We start from the raw sequence: 20241 nt of genomic DNA, 5'->3' as shown, positions 1-20241 counted from the left end.
CATTTAAAAGTATAAAAAAGTCCCCCAAATATTCCATATTCTGTATGTCCATCATCCAGCCTCCCCCAATGTTACCATTTTACATAACTATAGTAGAATCTTCTGAAACAGGAAAGTGGCCTTGGTAAAAGACTTCAGTCATCTCTCTAACCCACAAAGAACTGGAGTTATCACCTCCATGCACTACTCTTCCTACCTTTTAAAATTCTTACTCCTCTTTCAACTATTAGCACACAATTTTCCTTCTTGTATGGGGTATGGGATCATTCTCCATCCTGTGAATACTTCACACCCCTTTGTGAATACCTGTATTATAGCACTTACACAAATATTTAGAGAACAATATATCTGTTTCCCAAATCTATAATGTATATTTATTCATCATATATTTATTAAGGTTCAGTATGCCACATAGGGAGATATTAAAAGCAGAAACCATTGGTATTCACCTTCTGCTTACCCCACTCTCTATCTAGGTAAACCCTAGAACATAATATGCTATCTATTAATATTCAGCTGAATAAATTAGGTGTCGGATTAGCGTATTCACAAACACTGGGTTGAAAAGTCCTTTGGATACAAAATATACTGAAATGATATCATTATATACTAACATATATGGTATATATTTTTAAAAACTTAGGTTTGAGGGTTAATTTACTTATTTTTTCCTTCAGTTTACTACATTATTGTACAAATTTTATTTGTCTGATGGGGTAATAAATAACAATCTATATAGGTATGTTCCTTTTAGCCCATGCATATTCTCTTAGACTATTTTGTAAAAGTAATGGAGTCTTTTCCTTTTTTATTTCCGTATGCTAAAATGAATTTTTGGTAATAATGTTCTTAAATTCTTTGACTAGGTCCTTAAAAGCCAAAGCTTGGCAGATACCTTTGGAGAGTATAAGAAAATTCACAACTTCAGGAGGTAATTCCATAACATTCCACTCTTAAATGCACAAATAAAATGTTGGAATGATGTTAGACATCAAGGACAGAACAGGGAAAAGGGTGCCCATCAGACCTCCACCTTGTAAAAGAAGTCCTCATCAGGAAAGACCTTAGAGCAGAAGGGCACATAACACATGGAGAACATCACATAGACAGCAGGACAAATTAATGGCCCCATAATAAAATATGTTTTCACATGTTTTTTTTAACATCTTTATTGGAGTATATTTGCTTTACAGTGGTGTGTTAGCTTCTGCTGTATAACAAAGTGAATCAGCTATACATATACATATATCCCCATAACTCCTCCCTCTTGCTTCTCCCTCCCACCCTCCCTATCCCACCCCTCTAGGTGGTCACAAAGCACCGAACTGATCTCCCTGTGCTATGTGGCTGCTGTTGTCACACTTCATTGCATAGGCGACTAGAAGCTCACGATGATGGAAGGTGAGGTCAGCTTCCTAAGCCAGCCTGAGTTGTAAGTGGGCAGTTCATTCCTGTAAAGTTCCCTGAAGCTTAGGGAATTCCCTGTATCCAGTTTGGTCACTTTTATTAAAAGGAAATAAGTAATGGCCTTTCCACGCGGAGACTTGGAAATAAAGGTGCAAAATGATCCTTCCTGGTAGGCACTGCTAACTGGGGTTTCATCCAGATGATAAAAACAGAAACGTGACTAAATCCCCTTTAGGAAAATTAGTTGCTTACTTATGGAGTGCCTGGCTTATGGAAGATGCCTTATAGTTTCTGTGAAATGGAGAATGGATTGACACTTCTAGAAATTAATGTCTTCCAACATGTATTACATTAACATTCTGTGCAAAAGCAACCTACAGACATTTGCTTGGACCTGCATTATGGAGCACCAAAGCACTTCAGTAGAAAGTGCAACTTGTTCCACTCAATGATTATTTAGTGATCTAGTTAAATACCAGAAAATCGTGACATTTTCCACTACCTGATAATTTATGGTTGTAGAGTTTACTCTTTTTTGAAGAAATTAAATTAAATTAAAAGAAGATGGTGCCTTATTCATTTTATTACCACGTAATAGCTGCTCAGTGATAGTTGTTATTTTAATGTATGAATACCAGAAACAAAGTAATGTGGTGGGGTAGAAATGGCACTGTTTTGAAAATCAGAAATATTTGTGTCAATGTCGGGTCTACATCTACCCGGCTGTGTCACCCTGGACCATCATCCCATCTTTCATTTTATTTCCTTTTCCTTTTTTTTTTTTAATTTTTATTGGAGTATAGTTGATTTACAATGTTGTATTAGTTTCAGGTGTACAGTAAAGTGAATCACTCATACATATACATATGTCCATTCTTTCTTAGATTATTTTCTCAAAAGTTTATTATTGACTAGAGTTCCCTGTGCTATACGATAGGTCCTTTTTAGTTACTTACTTTATATATAGTAGTGTGTATATGTCAGTCTCAATAATGAGAGCTAAACAAAATAAAATGTACACACTTCCTTCTTTCTCAGCATTACATGATTTTTCTAGGTCATCGGCTAGTGGCAACTTCTTTAGAAATTTCAATATGTTAAAAGTGTCGTATAGAATAAAATGGAAATTATAAATACTGAGCATCATTGCTTCATAATATGTCTTTTATTTCAGGATTCTTTATAAGCATTCTGGTTCTTATAAACTGCAGAAGAGTTAATCACAAAACTTTTCTAGTCAAGAGCTGAATGCTTGCCTTGTCTTACATGGGTCGCAACAAATGCAGTTGACCTGGCACATAATTTATCACTACAGAAGGAGGTGGTGAACCCACAGGAAAGGGATAAGCTCCCCTTATGCATTCCAAGCATTAACAGCTTTTGCTTTTTGTGTCTCCTCTCAGAGTTTTCTCTTTTACTCATCTAATAGTCCATTTCCTAAACCTAATCTTACAAATGTCTGCATTCACCTGTGACAAGACTATGTAAGGTCATGTTATCAGCAGTCAAACATAAGTTGAAAAATCAAAAAGTGAGTTTGCAGATGAATGTATAGTAAATTGCACCATTACTGTGGACCCTATACAATCTTCTAACACAAGGATATAAACACTAAAGGAATGATGGGGAAAGTGTTTACAGTTTATTAGGCTGTTATTAGATCTTCTTAAACTACAAATGGAACACACTACCTGCTTCTGCACACACAAATATCATGCATTTGAGGGCAAAAAGATGGTTCCCCAAACTAAGTTTTTCAGAATGCTATGAGTCCTCAAATAAAATGAGAGCATCTTCTAGCTAGTCTCCTTATTTAAAAAATTCTAACAGCCATGAATATAAAATATCAATATATAAAATAAAGAATACAGATGGCCAGATAAACTTATAGAATTTGTTTCCACTAGTGCTTAAAGGCCTGAAAATTAAAATAAAATAGAAATCACCATTCTTTGGTTTTGGTCAAAATTAAGGCATTAAAATATTTAATGTTGAGGATGTAGCAAAATGGGCACATCTTTTCCCTCTCACCCTCAAAGCATTATCCCACTAAACAGTGATGGATTTGGATACATGCTGATTTCCATAAAGAGCTTTATAAAATTACAAACATATGTAACATAGAAATTTTCACAGTAAAAATAAGTATTATAAAAGTATATAAGTATATGCAAAATTACATAATTGATTGTTTCCTAGTGAGACACAGTTAATTGGATTAAAAGGATATAAAATAAAGAAAAGGGCTCTTGAAATGTTCAGAAGTTGGAAGAATCAAATCCTAAATCTAAAAAAGAGAAGTCAAAAATAATCCAAGAGAAGGTTAAAATGATTATCACAAGTGAAATAATAATTTCCTCTGTGTAAATTCTGTCTTCTACCCCCTTTGCTTTGATGGAATGAGCTGTTCACCAATTTTTGTCAAGTAGAGTGAGCACAGAGGCTGATCCCATTTTCTGGCTCCCTCTTCTGAAGTAGTGGTTAGGATGGGAATGACACTGCATTCTTTTTTTTTTCTTTAAATATTCCCCATTTTATTTTATTTATTATTATTTTTTTTAATCTTTATTTTTAAACTTTTTATTGGAGTGTAATTGATTTAAAATGTTTTGTTAGTTTCTGCTGTACAGCAAAGTTAATCAGTTATACATATACATATATCCACTCTTTTTAAAATTCTTTTTCCATGTAGGTCATTACACAATACTGAAAAAATTTCCCTGTGCTATATAGTAGGTCCTTATTGGTTATCTACTTTATATATAGTAGTGTGTATATGCCAATCTGAATCTCCCAATTTATCCCTCCCCCCTTTCCCTCCCGGTAATCGTAAGTTTGCTTTCCACATCTGTGATTCTATTGCTGTTTTGTAAATAAATGGTACAAACGGATGCTACATTTTGATGTAGTTTGGCACCATTCAGCAGTGGATAATAGAAGAGATACCGTGGGTGTTAGTGATGGTGAGTCTGCATCTGATTATTCAAGTGCCTCCAAGGAGTTAGAATTTCCCACTCTGCTCCTTGAAAGGCACAGCTCCAATCTGACCTCTCTCATTTTTTGTTATTAAACTATTAGATTCCTTTGACTTTGCACAACTTATTTTGGTGCCTTTCTTTTGTGAAAGAATTCCATTCCAAAGTAATTTTTAGTTTACTAATTCTCCTACACTTTATAATATTTCAGACTAATGCTACTCATTATCACCTTTTAAAAACAGATAACAGAAATAAAGCAGAAAGAATTTAAGTGGCTTCCCAAGACCTGATGCTTATGAAGTGTCAATGGAATGGAGGGTCATGTCTATTTCCCTCCCTAAACAGCTTCTGGCTTTTGCCAAAATGGTCTGCACAATTGGAAAGGGACCAGAATCCTTGCTTAGTGAGTTATTATGGGAGTCACTCCCCTGTATAATTTCCCATCTGTTATTCTGTATTAAGACTATAATAAATTTAAACTTGTAAATTTTTAAGCATTAATCTTCATTAATTTTTCAGTTGAGGGATTGGGAAATATAGACTCAGGTTAAGTATGAGACTACTGAGGGAAAAGAAAATTAACTGATTTGATAAAAGGTCAGGTAGATACTTAACTAAAGAATTAGTTCTTCAACTCATGATGTCTAATAACCAGTACTATATTTTGTTTTGCTTGTTTGTTTCTCCCTACAGCAGGGTGACTTTCTATTTCCTATGAATCATATGAATATTTTTTCTAAGGTCTCTTTCTCCTGTTAAACCTTATAAAAGAAAAAAAACCTGATTTCTTCTGAAAACACCTTTTTTTCTATCAGCTTAATTATTCAACATTTAAAGTTTTATTTTCTTATTATTTTACTTGGACGATTAACATGCGATGCCAGAGCCCAGTGACTATGAAATTTACGTTTCCATTGTTCATTCTTACTAAAAACTCGATATTAGATTAGTACATCTGTAAGTATATTTTAATCTGCCAATTGTTAATTGACTATCTCCAATACTTAAGATCATGATTTCCAAGGTAGATTCTTCACAGCAGAATTCTATACTTTTTTTCAGCCAAGATTACCACAAGTGCAATAGGAAAAGAATGTCTTCCCCAAGTACATATTCCTATAATTGTTGTCACTTCCACCACTCTGCTCATCTCATGATTAAATCAAGTTCAGATTGTGCTTCTCAGCTCTCTCTGATGCCATGCATCATTCTGTAGAAAAATATTTATAAGCCGTATTAAATCAAATATTCGCACACACCCCAGTCATTATGGGTGATTAATTTTCTTTTCTAGACTCCATTAAGGGCCTTCACTGATATTCTTACCAGAGGCTGAGGTCTCTAATTTATTTCTCTCCTCCGCTCCTCACAACACCCCCCCTTTTAATGGCCCAGGGTCATGCTGGGATACTCATTAGTCTCCTGCTAGCTGTTCTGCCAAGTAGCCTCCAAAGCCTCAGCGTCACCTCAGACACCATTAACGTAACTGGCGCTGCAATCTCCACCTGCCAAGCGTAGAGTAATCATTTAGAGACTGAAACCTGTTCCTCCATAAATGAGCATTTTGGGGGGAGAGAGAAGTAAAGAGGGAAAGCTCATGTGTTGCAATCATTTTCTCCAAACAAATGAAATCTCAGTAACTGAGATGAGAAGGCAGATGTTTGCCAGCATCCTGGTCGTGTTTGGGGACCAGAAATGGTTTGGTGTAGAGGCAGATGTGATTTACTTTTGGCTAAAGAAAAAGACACAACGATATATTGAGGGTCCAAGGACATCTAATCACATTTGTGATTTTCTAGAGCTGCCTTCATTTCCACTGTGTTCATACATGGTGATAGAATCTAGTTGCAGATGTGTCTTGATGAAGTGATGATGCTATTCTTAGCAAGGATATGGAAAACCCATTCAACCTTCAATCAAAGAAGAATGTATATACATTTATTTATATGTGGTTTATAGGTTTTATGGTTAAAGACACAACTGCTGTCATTGCTCCTTATGTCATCATTCAAAGTTATGTCTTATACAATCAGGAGTGCAGGTTCTATATTAAGATTTCTGGCCCGAAAATATAATTCTCCTAAGAGCCAACCAAACAAAAAACAAGGGCCAGTGAACACAGGGTTACAGCTTATTGAATACAAGGGAAATATGAATCTTGCATGGAAAAAATGCAGAGACTCTGCATATATGTGTTCCTATGGACAGGATCTCTGCCTTTTTTTTTCCCCTGTAGACTTTTGTTTTGTTTTGTTTGTTTTTTAACATCTTTATTGGAGTATATTTGCTTTACAATAATGTGTTAGTTTCTGCTGTATAACAAAGTGAATCAGCTATACATATACATATATCCCCATATCTCCTCCCTCTTGTGTCTCCCTCCTACCCTCCTTATCCGACCCCTCTAGGTGGACAGAAAGCACCGAGCTGATCGCCCTGTGCTATGTGGCTGCTTCCCACTAGCTAGCTATTTTATATTGGTAGTGTATATATGTCCATGCCACTCTCACTTCATCCCAGTTTACCCTTCCCCCTCTCCATGTCCTCAAGTCCATTCTCTACGTCTGTATCTTTATTCTTGTCCTACCCCTAGGTTCTTCAGAACCATTTTTTTTAATTCCATATATATGTGCTAGCATACGGTATTTGTTTTTCTCTTTCTGACTTACTTCACTCCGTATGACAGTCTCTAGGTCCATCCATGTCTCTGCAAATGACCCAGTTTCCTTCCTTTTTATGGCTGACTAATATTCTATCTTATATATGTACCATATTTTCTTTATCCATTCCTCTGTTGATGGACATTTAAGTTTCTTCCATGTACTGGCTATTGTAAATAGTGATGCAATGAACATTGTGGTACATGCTTCTTTTTGAATTATGGTTTTCTCTGGGTATATGACCAGTAGTGGGATTGCTGGGTCATATGATAGTTCTGCTTTTAGTTTTTTAAGGAATCTCCATAGTGTTCTACATAGTGGTTGTATCAGTTTACATTCCCACCAGCAGTGCAAGAGGGTTCCCTTTTCTCCACACCCTCTCTGGCATTTATTGTTTGTAGATATTTTGATGATGGCCATTTTCACTGGTGTGAGATGATACGTCATTGTAGTTTCAATTTGCATTTCTCTAATAATTTGTGATGTTGAGCATCTTTTCATGTGTTTGTTGGCCATCTGTGTGTCTTCTTTGGAGAAATGTCTATTTAGGTCTTCTGCCCATTTTTCAATTGGGTGTTTTTGTTTTTGATATTGAGCTGCATGAGCTGTTTGTATATTTTGGAGATTAATCCCTTATCATTTGCTTCATTTGCAAATATTTTCTCCAATTCTGAGGGTTGCCTTTTTGTCTTGTTTATGGTTTCCTTTGATGTGCAAAAGATTTTAAGTTTTCATTAGGTCCCATTTGTTTATTTTTGTTTTTATTTTCCTTACTCTAGGAGGTGGGTCAAAAAAGATCTTGCTGTGATTTATATCAAAGAGTGTTCTGCCTAGGTTTTCCTCTAAGAGTTTTATAGTGTCTGGCCTTACATTTAGGTCTTTAATCCATTTTGAGTTTATTTTTGTGTATGGTGTTAGGAAGTGTTCTAATTTCATTCTTTTTGCATGTAGCTGTCCAGTTTTCCCAGCACCACTTATTGAAGAGGCTGTCTTTTCTCCATTGTATATTCTTACCTCCTTTGTCATAGATTAGATGACCATAGGTGTGTGGGTTTATCTCTGAGTTTTCTATTCTGTTCCATTAATCTATATTTCTGTTTTTGTGCCAGTACCATACTGTCTTGTTTACTGTAACTTTGTAGTATAGTCTGAAGTCAGGGAGCCTGATTCCTCCAGCTCCATTTTTCTTTCTCAAGATTGCTTTGGCTATTTGGGGTCTTTTGTCTTTCCATATAAATTGTAAAATTTTTTGTTCTAATTCTGTGAAAAATGCTGTTGGTAATTTATAGGTTTTGCATTGAATCTGAAGATTGCTTTGGGTAGTATAGTCATTTTCACAATATTGATTCTTCCAATACAAAAACATGGTATATTTCTCCATCTGTTTGTGTCATCCCTGATTTCTTTCATCAGTATCTTATAGTTTTCTGTGTTCAGGTCTTTTGCCTCCTTAGGTAGGTTTATTCCTAGGTATTTTATTCTTTTTGTTGCAATGGTAAATGGGATTGTTTCCTTAATTTCTCTTTCTGATCTTTTGTTGTTAGTACACAGGAATGCAAGAGATTTCTGTGCATTAATTTTGTATCCTGCAACTTTACCAAATTCATTGATTAGTTCTAGTAGTTTTCTGGTGGCATCTTTAGGATTTTCTTATGTATAGTATCATGTCATCTGCAAACAGTGACAATTTTACTTCTTTTCCAATTTGGATCCTTTTTATTTATTTTTCTTCTCTGATTGCTGTGGCTAAAAGTTCCAAAACTCTTTTGAATAATAGTGATGAGAGTGGGCAACCTTGTGTTATTCCTGATCTTAGTGGAAATGCTTGTTTTTCACCACTGAGAACAATGTTGGCTGTGTGTTTGTCATATATGGCCTTTATTATGTTGAGGTAAGTTCCCTCTATGCACACTTTCTGGAGAGTTTTTATCATAAATGGGCATTGAACTTTGTCCAAAGTTTTTCTGCTTATATTGAGATGATCATATGTTTTTTATTCTTCAGTTTGTTAATATGGTGTATCACATTGATTGATTTATGTTTATTGAAGAATCCTTGCATCCCTGGGATAAATCCCACTTGATCATGGTATATGATCCTTTTAATATGTTGTTAGATTCTGTTTGCTGGTATTTTGTTGAGGATTTTTGCATCTATGTTCATCACTGATATTGGCCTGTAATTTTCTTTTTTTGTGATATCTTTGTCTGGTTTTGGTATCAAGGTGATGGTGGCCTCATAGAATGGGTTTGGGAGTGTTCCTCCCTCTGCAATATTTTACAAGTGTTTGAGAAGGATAGGTGTTAACTCTTCTCTGTGTTTGATAGAATTCACCTGTGAAGCCATCTGGTCCTGGACTTTCGTTTGTTGGGAGATTTTTAATCACAGTTTCAATTTCAGTGCTTGTGATTGGTCTGTTCATATTTTCTATTTCTTCCTAGGTCAGTCTTGGAAAGTTGTACTTTTCTAAGAATTTGTCTATTTCTTCTAGCTTGTCCATTTTGTTGGCATATAGTTGCTTGCAGAAGTCTCTTATGATCCTTAATATTTCTAATGTATCTCTTAGAGAAAACTCTAAACTTCAAATTAACAGACTGTAGCATAAAAAGAATGCTTAGAAGTGGTTTCACACATGAATTCTGGCCATTTAATCTGTTTGACTATATAGTTGAAGTAGGAAAGAAAAGGTGAGAAGGAAGAAGAGAAAGAGGAAGAGGAGGAGATGAAATGTTACATATGTAACATTAACACTAATAGTTTAAAAGGTATATCTTGCCTCATTTACCTGGTTAACTACCCAAAGTCCTTATTTTCTCATATTAGACTTCTAGATCTAATCTGAAGAGAGCATGTTTAAAGAACTAGCATTAGAAATAGCCAAATAAGCAAAAATCACTTTTTTTACCTGAAAATAATAAATAATAGATATTGTAAGCATCATATGACATTTTTTGAAACCTGGTTTATTTAGAAAAAGTGTAGGTTAATAGTGTAACTGTAGGATAATGAATCTATATATAATCCTTTGAAGAAGTCACTTGCAATAAAAGACCCTGCAGACTTGCAGTGAAGTAAATCTAATTATTTATTGAAATGATAGAAAAATAATGAATAAAGTCATAATTCAGAAAGAAGATAATAGAATCATGCAAAACAAGCAGCATGGGACTATAGCTGATAAATCATTTTATGCCAATGTCATACTACTACTCAAATTAATAATATAATAAATAAAAAAAGAACTGTGTAATATTGCATGTTACTTTTAAATTTTAGAAAGGCATTTGAGTTGCTCAAGTACATTCTAATTTTGACATATTTGGAACATGTGATTAGTTTCTATGCTATTGCTGACTAGTTTATGTGACATATACAGAAATGGAATTAAAAAACAAATACAGTATGTGGATGAAAATAATCACACTCTAACACAGAAGTCCCCAACCCCCAGGCCGCAGACTGGTACTGGTCCTAGGCCTGTTAGGAACTGGGCCACACTGCAGGAGGTGAGTGGCAGGGGAGTGAGAGAAGCTTCATCCACTACTCCTCATCTCTTGCATTACCCCCTGAATCATCCCCCCTACACCCCCGTCCTTGGAAAAATTGTCTTCCATGAAACCAGTCCCTGGTGCCAAAAAGGTTGGGGACCACTGCTCTAATGCATTCTCATGTCAACTTGGAACCAGAATATGAATCACTTGGGTTCCTTTTTGGCCATACCATTTACAAGATGTGTGAACATGATTATATCAAAGAACTTTTTTACATCTAAAAAAGTTTCATCCATCCCTTAATTTCTAGCATCTATATCCACTCTTCCATCACCAGCTCTATTTCATGGTTTATGATGAATACATATCAGATGAATTGCCCTATGTAATGTAAGGTTTGAGTCTTCTAAGAACATTAAAATACTTTTAATTCAATTCTCCAATCATCCATAACTCCTTACTTGTGCTTAGGATTCTTTCTTATTAAAATTTCTCTCTCTCTCTCTCTCTCTCTCTCTCTCTCTCTGTGTGTGTGTGTGTGTGTGTGTCTTCTGTTTCATGATAAGCTTTGGCATCATTGTTCTTCATTCTAATAAGATTAATTTAATTTTTAAACTATTTTATATCAAGTTTATTGTGATGTAATTTACATACCATAACATTCACCCCTTAAAGTGTATAGTTCAGTGTTTTTTCTATATTCACAGATTTGTGCAACCATCATCACTACCTAACTTTAAAACATTTTTGTTACCCCCCAAGGAAACTATACTCCTTAGCATTCACTCCCAGTTATCCTCTGCCCCAAGTCCTGGGAAAGCATTATTCTATTCTCTTTCTCATTGGATTTTCCTATTATGGATATTTCATATAATGGAATCATACAGCTGTGGCCTTTTCTGCATAACTCCTTTCACTTAGCATAATGTTTTCAAGGTTTAACCATATTGTAGCATGTATCCTTTATTTCTTCTCATTGCCAAATAATATTCCATTGAATGGGTATATCATATTTGATTTACCCATTCATCACATTGATGTTCATTTGAGTTGTTTCCACTTTTTGGCTACTAAGAATAATTCTGCCATGATCATTAGCATACACTTTTTTAGACGTATGTTTTCATTCTCTTGGACATGTACCTAGGAGTGTAATTTCTAGATTGTATGTTAAATCTATGTTTAACAGTTTTATGAACGGTCAAACTGTTTTCCAAAGTTGCTGCAACATTTTACAGTCTTACCCACGACAGTGTATGAGTGTTCTAATTACTACACATTCTCCACACCACTTGTTATTGTCTGGCCATCCTAGTGGGTATAAGGTATCTCATTATGGTTTTGATTTGTATTCCCCTAATGACTAATAACCTTTGAGTATCTCATGTGCTTACTGGTCATTTGAATATCTTCTATGGTGAAATATCTATTCAATTCCTTTGTCTATTTTTAAATTAGGTTGCCACCTTATTGTTGAGTCGTAAGTGTTCTTTGTATATTCTAGAAGTAGTTTTCTGATGAGATATATGACTTGCAAAACTTTTTTTAATTTTTATAAGTTGTCATTTTATTTTCTTTATGGTGTCTTTAGAAGCACAAAACCTTAAAATATTTATGGATTCCAATTTATCTAATTTTGTTGTCTGCACTTTTAGTGTCATAAAAACTATTGCCTGAATGAATGCCACAACAATTTTCTCCTATGCTTCTAAGAGTTTTATAGTTTACCTTTTAACTTTAGATTTAAGAGCTATTTTTTTTTCATTTTTATATATGAGGTATAAATAAAATTAAGTAGGGGGTTCCACTTCATTCTTTTACATGTCGCTGTCCAGTTGTTCTGGCAACATTTGTTGAAAAGAGTATTCTTTCCCTCACTGTATTGTCTCAGCACCCTTGTCAAAATCGTTCTGATGAACCTAGGAGCAGGACAGGAATAAAGACGCAGATGTAGAGAATGGATTTGAGGACAAGGGGCACGGGGGAAAGGTAAGCTGGGATGAAGTAAGAGAGTAGCATTGACTTATATACACTACCAAATGTAAAATAGCTAGCTAGTGGGAAGCAGCTGCATAACACAGGGAGATCAGCTCCGTGCTTTGTGACTCCCTAGAGGGATGGGATCGGGGAGTGGAAGGAAGGTACAAGAGGGAGGGGATACGGGGATATATATATATATATACATATAGCTGTTTCATTTTGTTATACGCAGAAACTAATGCAACATTGTAAAGCAATTTTACTCCAATAAAGATGTTAAAAAATTAAACTGTAAATGTAGAGTTTATAAATGTATTGCCAATTCTAGTCCAATTATCTTTTTGTTTATTCTTATGCCAGTACCACACTCTCGATTGCTGTATATTTGTAGTAAGTTTTGAAATTAGGAAGTTTGAATCCTCCAAACTTGTTCTTTTATTTTTCAATATTATTTTAGCTCTTCATTTCTGTTTGAATTTTAGGATCAGTCAGTAAATTTCTGAAAAAAACAAGCAGCTGAGATTTTTACAAGGATTGGGTAGTATTTTTTGATCAATTTGGGAAGTCTTTTCATCTTAGCCATATTATATCTTGCAATCTATGAACATGGGTGTCTTTTCCACTATTTAATTATTTAATTTCTTTCAGCAATTTTTTGTGCTTTTCAGTGTACGAGTTCTATACTGCCATTGTTAAATTTATTACTAAATATTTTAATATTTTTATACTATGACGCTATTATAAATGGAGTTGTTTTCTCCATTTCATTTTCAGATTGTAAAATTAATTTAATTAGAATACTGTCCTCAGTCTTAAAAATTTATGGAGTAATTATAAACGTGTAGTTCACACTATACCTTGGCTTAAAAATAATAGTTAACATTTATGTATCATTTTTTATGTTCCTGGCATTGTTCTAAGTGTGTTATACATATATATTGTTCTAAGTATATAATATATATATATATATTCTTTAATGTAATCTTTATAGTTACATTATGAGATAATTTCACAAATGACACATAAAGAGATTAAGTGGTCCTTTCTTATTGAAACAACAACAACAAAAAGTATATTCCCTTATACCTCTCAGAATACCGCTTATAATTTCGTTGAACTTTTCTTCTGCTCCTTGGCTTCTGTTTCCTGTGAGATTGCTTTTACATGTTAGTTAAGGTTGAATTTTATTTTTCATGTCTTATGAGGCTTGACTGTTGATTGGAACTCTGTCCAGGTGTAGGACTTATTAACTGGTGGCCCTCAGCATACGAAGATCCTGACTTTTCTTGTGGAAGCCCCCATATCCAATATAAAGTTACCTATGGTTTTCCTCCCTTAGTTCTTCAGCCTGTCTAAGAATGAATCTGTACTCTGCTTTTGAAGGATAGGTGAACTAGCTGCAGGAATTGTGAGAACAGATTAAGAGAAAGGGATATGAGTTGTCATTGTTTTCTGTGGCTTGCAAATTTTCACTGAATACTCATTTTCTGTGTGAAACCTCCTTCACACCTGTTTTGAAATTTGAATTATCCCTGAATTTGAAAGATCCAGTATTCTCTGTGTGTGTGTGTGTGTGCATGTGTGTGTGTGTGTGTGTGTGTGTGTGTGTGTGTGTGTGTGTCTGTATATAAATGTATTCCCATGGGTGGATGGCTGGCTTGGAGAGAAGGGGGTACAAAGCAATGTTACCTTGGGGAGGATCTATTTTTTGTAGATTTTTACATTGTCCCCTGTTATTATCATGATGTGTTTCTCTCATCTTCTAAAGCAGCGGTCCCCAACATTTTTGGCACTAGGGACTGGTTTCGTGGAAGACAATTTTTCCACAGAAGGTGTGGGGGAATGGTTCAAGTGGTAATGCGAGCGATGGGGAGCGGCAGATGAAGATTCGCTCACCTGCCACTCACCTCCTGCTCTGTGGCCCGGTTCCTAACAGGCTGCAGACAGGAACCAGTCCACGCCCGGGGTTGGGGAGCCCTGTTCTAAAGTATTTGTACGTTCAAGTTCTAAGCCTTCCTGATCTGTTGACATAAGTCAATAGATTTATGAGTTAGAGTCCCACTCTATTCAGGGACATTTCAGCCTTTTGAGGTGTACTGTTAATTACTGTTAATTACCATGGCTCTACATGTTTTCCTCCTTCAATTCTTTACATTCTAGTGAGCATGTATATGCTCTATCAGTGCATATAATTCATCCACCAAAGCTACAATTATACCAGGTGTTTTTTTACACAATTTTTTTCCTCTTGAAACCATCACAATGCTTGGCACATAGTAGATAATCAAAAAATTACTGGTGAAGCCAATGAAGTCAAATGGAATTGAATGGGACACAGTTTGGAAAATTATATATAACCAATCTAAATATTATAATTCAGTAAAATTGCTACATATGACTTGTGAAAAAACACATTTTTATTGAAGTATATAAATTAATTGTTAATATAGCCAAAACATATGGAGTAAGAAAGCCAGTGGAAATATATTTAATGAATAAAATCTAGATATCTGTGTCAGTGATGGCTAGATATTCACTGATTATTCATGTTGCCTTGCTCATGGTAAGGCTGTTACTTGAAAGCCACAGTCCAGCCATTGAATAAAAACTCTTAGAGGAAAACATAGGCAGAACACTCTATGACATAAATCACAGCAAGATCCTTTTTGACCCACCTCCTAGAGAAATATAAATAAAAACAAAAATAAACAAATGGGACCTAATGAAACTTCAAAGCTTTTGCACATCAAAGGAAATCATAAACAAGACCAAAAGACAACCCTCAGAATGGGAGAAAATATTTGCAAATGAAGCAACCGACAAAGGATTAATCTCCAAAATTTATAAACAGCTCATGCAGATCAATAACAAAAAACAAACAACCCAATCCCAAAATGGGCAAAAGACCTAAACAGACATTTCTCCAAAGAAGATATACAGCCTGCCAACAAACACATGAAAGAACACTCAACATCATTAATCATTAGAGAAATGCAAATCAAAACTACAATGAGATATCATCTCACACCTGTCAGAATGGCCATCATCAAAAAAATCTAGAAACAATAAATGCTGGAGAGGGTGTGGAGAAACGGAACACTCTTGCACTGCTGGTGAGAATGTGAATTGGTACAGCAACTATGGAGAACAGTATGGAGGTTCCTTAAAAAACTACAATTAGAACTACCATATGACCCAGCAATCCCACTATTGGGCATATACCCTGACAAAACCATAATTCAAAAAGAGTCATGTACCAAAATGTTCATTACAGCTCTATTTACAATAGCCCGGAGATGGAAACAACCTAAGTGTCCATCATCAGATAAATGGATAAAGAAGATGTGGCACATATATACAATGGAATATTACTCAGCCATAAAAAGAAATGAAATTGAGACATTTGTAATGAGGTGGATAGAACTAGAGTCTGTCATACAGAGTGAAGTAAGTCAGAAAAAGAAAGACAAATACCGTATGCTAACATATATATATGGAATTTAAGAGAAAAAAGAAATGTCATGAAGAACCTAGGGGTAAGAGAGGAATAAAGACACAGACCTACTAGAGAATGGACTTGAGGATATGGGGAGGGGGAAGGATAAGCTGTGACAAAGCGAGAGAGAGGCATGGACATATATACACTACCAAACGTAAGGTAGATAGCTAGTGGGAAGCAGCCGCATAGCACAGGGAGATCAGTTTGGTGCTTTGTGACCACCTGGAGGGGTGGGATAGGGAGGGTAGGAGGGAGGGAGACGCAAGAAGGAAGAGATATGGGAACATATATATACATATAACTGATTCACTTTGTTATAAAGCAGAAACTAATACACCATTGTAAAGCAATTATATTCCAATAAAGATGTAAAATTTTATATATATCCTTCTTGTATCCCAGTTGAGACATTGGGATTCAGTTCTAAAATATGGAGTACAAAGAGAATAAATGAACGATACAACCAATCTTGGCCCATAAAAATACTCATCCCTCCTTTTGAGTAAATATCAATGTCCATGGAAGCTATGTGTTGAAACTTGTGTAGCCTATGTCAGACTTGGTCCCTGGATGATAACGTAAAGGAAAGTTCTCTCATCCCTGACTTCTGAGTCAATTAGACATAATAGAAATAAGAAATTAACTCATGTTATTATATAACACTATGACTTGAGAGTTTGTTACTAGCATTCCTCTAATAATAAAAAATTGAACAAGTAAATATAATGTCATCAGTATTTCATTAGTAGAAAGTAAATTAAAAGTTGATTTGAAAATATGTTAGTATATAGCATCATCCCTGCATACTTAGCAAAGCCCTCCTGCCTTCCTTAGTAATTACTTCCACTAGGAAGTCCTTGAAAGTAAAACATTTTGATCGAGTATTTCTGTTGATTCCGTTTATTTCTGTTTATAATCCTCTGTGTGTATATGTTGTTTTACATAATGTATCTTTTCTCAGCCTTAAAATACAAGGACTCTACTCAGTAACCGTCTTTCCCTGATGTGAAAGTCACTTGTTATTGACCCAAAATCTGATACAGATTCTAATTATTGTTTAATTGAGTAAAATTGAAAAACATTAAAAATTCACCTAGAAATCTGGAATGTTTAGCTTCTGTTGACAGCTAGAATATCTGACAAATGTGCTGCATTCCAGCATGACCACATGAGCTGGAGCTAACCGGCTTCTCCTCCTTTGGTAGAGTATCTGTTTTTGATTCCCCTTAGGTGCAGCCATTCTTTCAATGTACGCATGCGTTCTTATACCTGGCCTCATTTATGTTACTTGTCTGGTCCCAAAAGGAATTTGGATTACAACCAGTTTGGCAACGATGTCAAAAAACTAGAACATAAATATATTAAGTTTGTTTTGTGGCATTTGAATTTTGTAATTTTTACACAAGTTTATTATTTTCATGTAGAGTCTTGAATCTGTGATTATCTTAGCTGAGTGTCAGAGAGGTAGATTGCTATGTTATCTTACTTTTACATATTACTTTATATTTAAAAATCTGTTAGTTACATTTAGTCTTATACTTACCTGCTGGGGGAAAACATGAAGCAGTGGTTGTGCTTCATCATGAAATGGAGAATAAATTTAAGAAATATAAACTATTATCCATATGTTAGCCTACATGAGTTTAATAGGAAAAGTATGTATTTTATGGATCAGACTTCCAAATGTATTTGGAAGAAGTTGTCATCAACTCACACACTATCCACCTAAATCTGTAATATTCTCAATAACAATTTCAGATGTAAACTTGGGTAAATCAGTATCAATTTAATTATATTTAGTGTTTAAAATAGAAATGAGTTTTATTTATTCCCCAGGATCTGGGGAATTCTCCACTACATTCATTAAAATGTGTTAAGCTTCAAGTAATAGTAAACTTGAGTTCAAAAGCCTAAACAAACAGGGGTTTATTTTTCTTACATTACAAGAAGTCTGTAAAACATTTCCATGTTACATGCAGCTACTGTAAGTTGATGTTAGACTTAAAAAAAATAAAAAACCTTATTCATTTATTTAAAACAAAAAAAAAACAAGAAGTTTGTACCTTGTTTTTTCTAGCATTGATTCACTGGTTCAATATTGTCAGTGTTTGCATCTCTGTAATTTTTCTATTCTTGTTACAGTCACAAGTGATTGCTACAACTCCAGGCCTTATGCCCACATTGAAAGCAATGCAGGGACATCAGTTGAAACTACCTTTACTATCAGGAAAAGCAAAAACATTCCCAGAAATCCATCAGCATAATTCAGCATATGTCTCATCGGCTAAAAAGATTTCAGATGGCCACTTCTAATTCAAATAGAAGCTTGAACTGAAAATACTTAGAGGAAATGGTCAAGGGAAAAGAGACAGGAATGAGTGTTCAGTTAGCCAATCATTTGTATATGTCCATAAACCATATGGGTAATAATAGAGAAACACATACTGTCTCCTACAGTTGACAATGTCTACCCAGTCACTATTGCTAAGCAGGTGTCCCCATTGCAGGCTTCTCACTAGATATTTGCTAAGAAGCAGAGAAGGTGTGGCAGTAGCATTGAAATTCTAGGAGCAGAGTGTCAAAAATGCAAAGCAATTTCTAGAGGCAGTGGGGTGACGAAAGCAATGCAAGCTTGGCAGCCAGTAGTCAGCATCATCAGCACTAGGTCAGTTTGTAGCATGGTTTTGCTGTGGTTCTGGCTACCACTTAACCTACCTTATCCCTGCCCATTTCCCTTGCCTAATTCTGTAGCCTTCCTGGATATTCTTTGAATGACCAGTGCTCTTTAGTTAAACCCTTCATCTGTTTCATGTATACAAGAAGGTAACACAGGAATTGGCACAAGGAATTGTTGTAAGCCAAAGACATTCAGAGAAATAAGGAGAATCTGGAGTATGTTATTTTGAGTCAGTTGAGACTTAAGGCAATAATAAAATAAATTCTAATGAGCATTAACGGAAGGATGTCTGGCAGTCCATGATACGCAATAGGAAATGACAAACCACTTATGTTATTATCAGTGGTCACCTGGAAGAAGCACCCACTGAAAATAATGTTTAGAGAGCCAACAACATGAGAAATAAAATTCAAGACTGCAGAGTAGAGTGATTTACTCCAGTGGGATTGGAAATATTAAATGAATAATTTGATAAGTTCAAATCCCCTTGCTGTTGTTGTTATTGTTGTTCAAATGCAGACAGAAAAACCAAAAAATTCCTATGTCTTCTCTGAAAGATTTCCTTATCTCTTAGAGCCACTGGACTAAAAGCCAAATCCCAGACAGAGTTTGCTTCTGTGGGTTGCTAAATTATGATGTTAATTGAATTCACAGCCTCTCAAAGGACATTTAGGGATATGGAAAGAATGAACCTATAATCTTTAGAAAATTGGCTTATATGAGGAATCAGAGGATTACAAATACCAAAACTCAATCCACTCTTAGACTCTTTTGGCAGCAGAAGTGACACTCTTCCCAGTTTACTGAAGCTGTTCTCTGCCTTGCTTGAAAATATTGAAAGGTTTGAGATATGGATATTTAGTGATTCTTGGTTTTGATAGAATGGTCAGGAACTTAGAAGCAACCTGACTGGATGGTTGATGACATGAGATTTGGAAAGGAATTATGTGGATGCAGCTCTTAAAATTTACTCCGAGTATAGGAAAATTTGTATTCTACAGGAATCTTCACAAAAATGCTCCCACTTCAAAGGAGCTTCTTAGTAATTAGGGTCACAAAATGACTTTTATAGCAATATCAGCTAGTATTCTTTCCAACCACCCTGGAAAAGACTTAATGAGATCATGAACAAAAAAACACATTAATCATGGTAGCTTTAAGGATGTATAAATTATATTCATGTTCAGCTACTTTGATCTCACTTATCCAATGCTAACTGATGTACTTTCCAGGACCAACGCCAAAACTGAGAATCAATATGGCAATGTATGCCAGAAGACCGGACAATCACCTTTTGGCATTTGGCCTTCTTCCACCATGATGAAGGTGACATTTTACCCTTTCTAAGAGTCATATTCTCAGTTTGGTTTTGCTTTTTCCACCTCACAGGTAAACTACATATTTTAAAACAATAATAAAACTAAACACTTGTATTAGTCTGCTGGGACTGCCATAACAAAATACCATTGACTGGGTAGCTTAAACAACAGAAATTTATTTTCACACTGTTTTGGAGGCTGAAAATTCCAAGATCAAGGACCATCAAGGT

This window comes from Grampus griseus, assembly GCF_964374135.1.
Source record: "Grampus griseus genome assembly, chromosome: 2".
Lineage (NCBI taxonomy): Eukaryota > Metazoa > Chordata > Mammalia > Artiodactyla > Delphinidae > Grampus > Grampus griseus.
Note: the sequence above shows the minus strand (reverse complement) of the source record.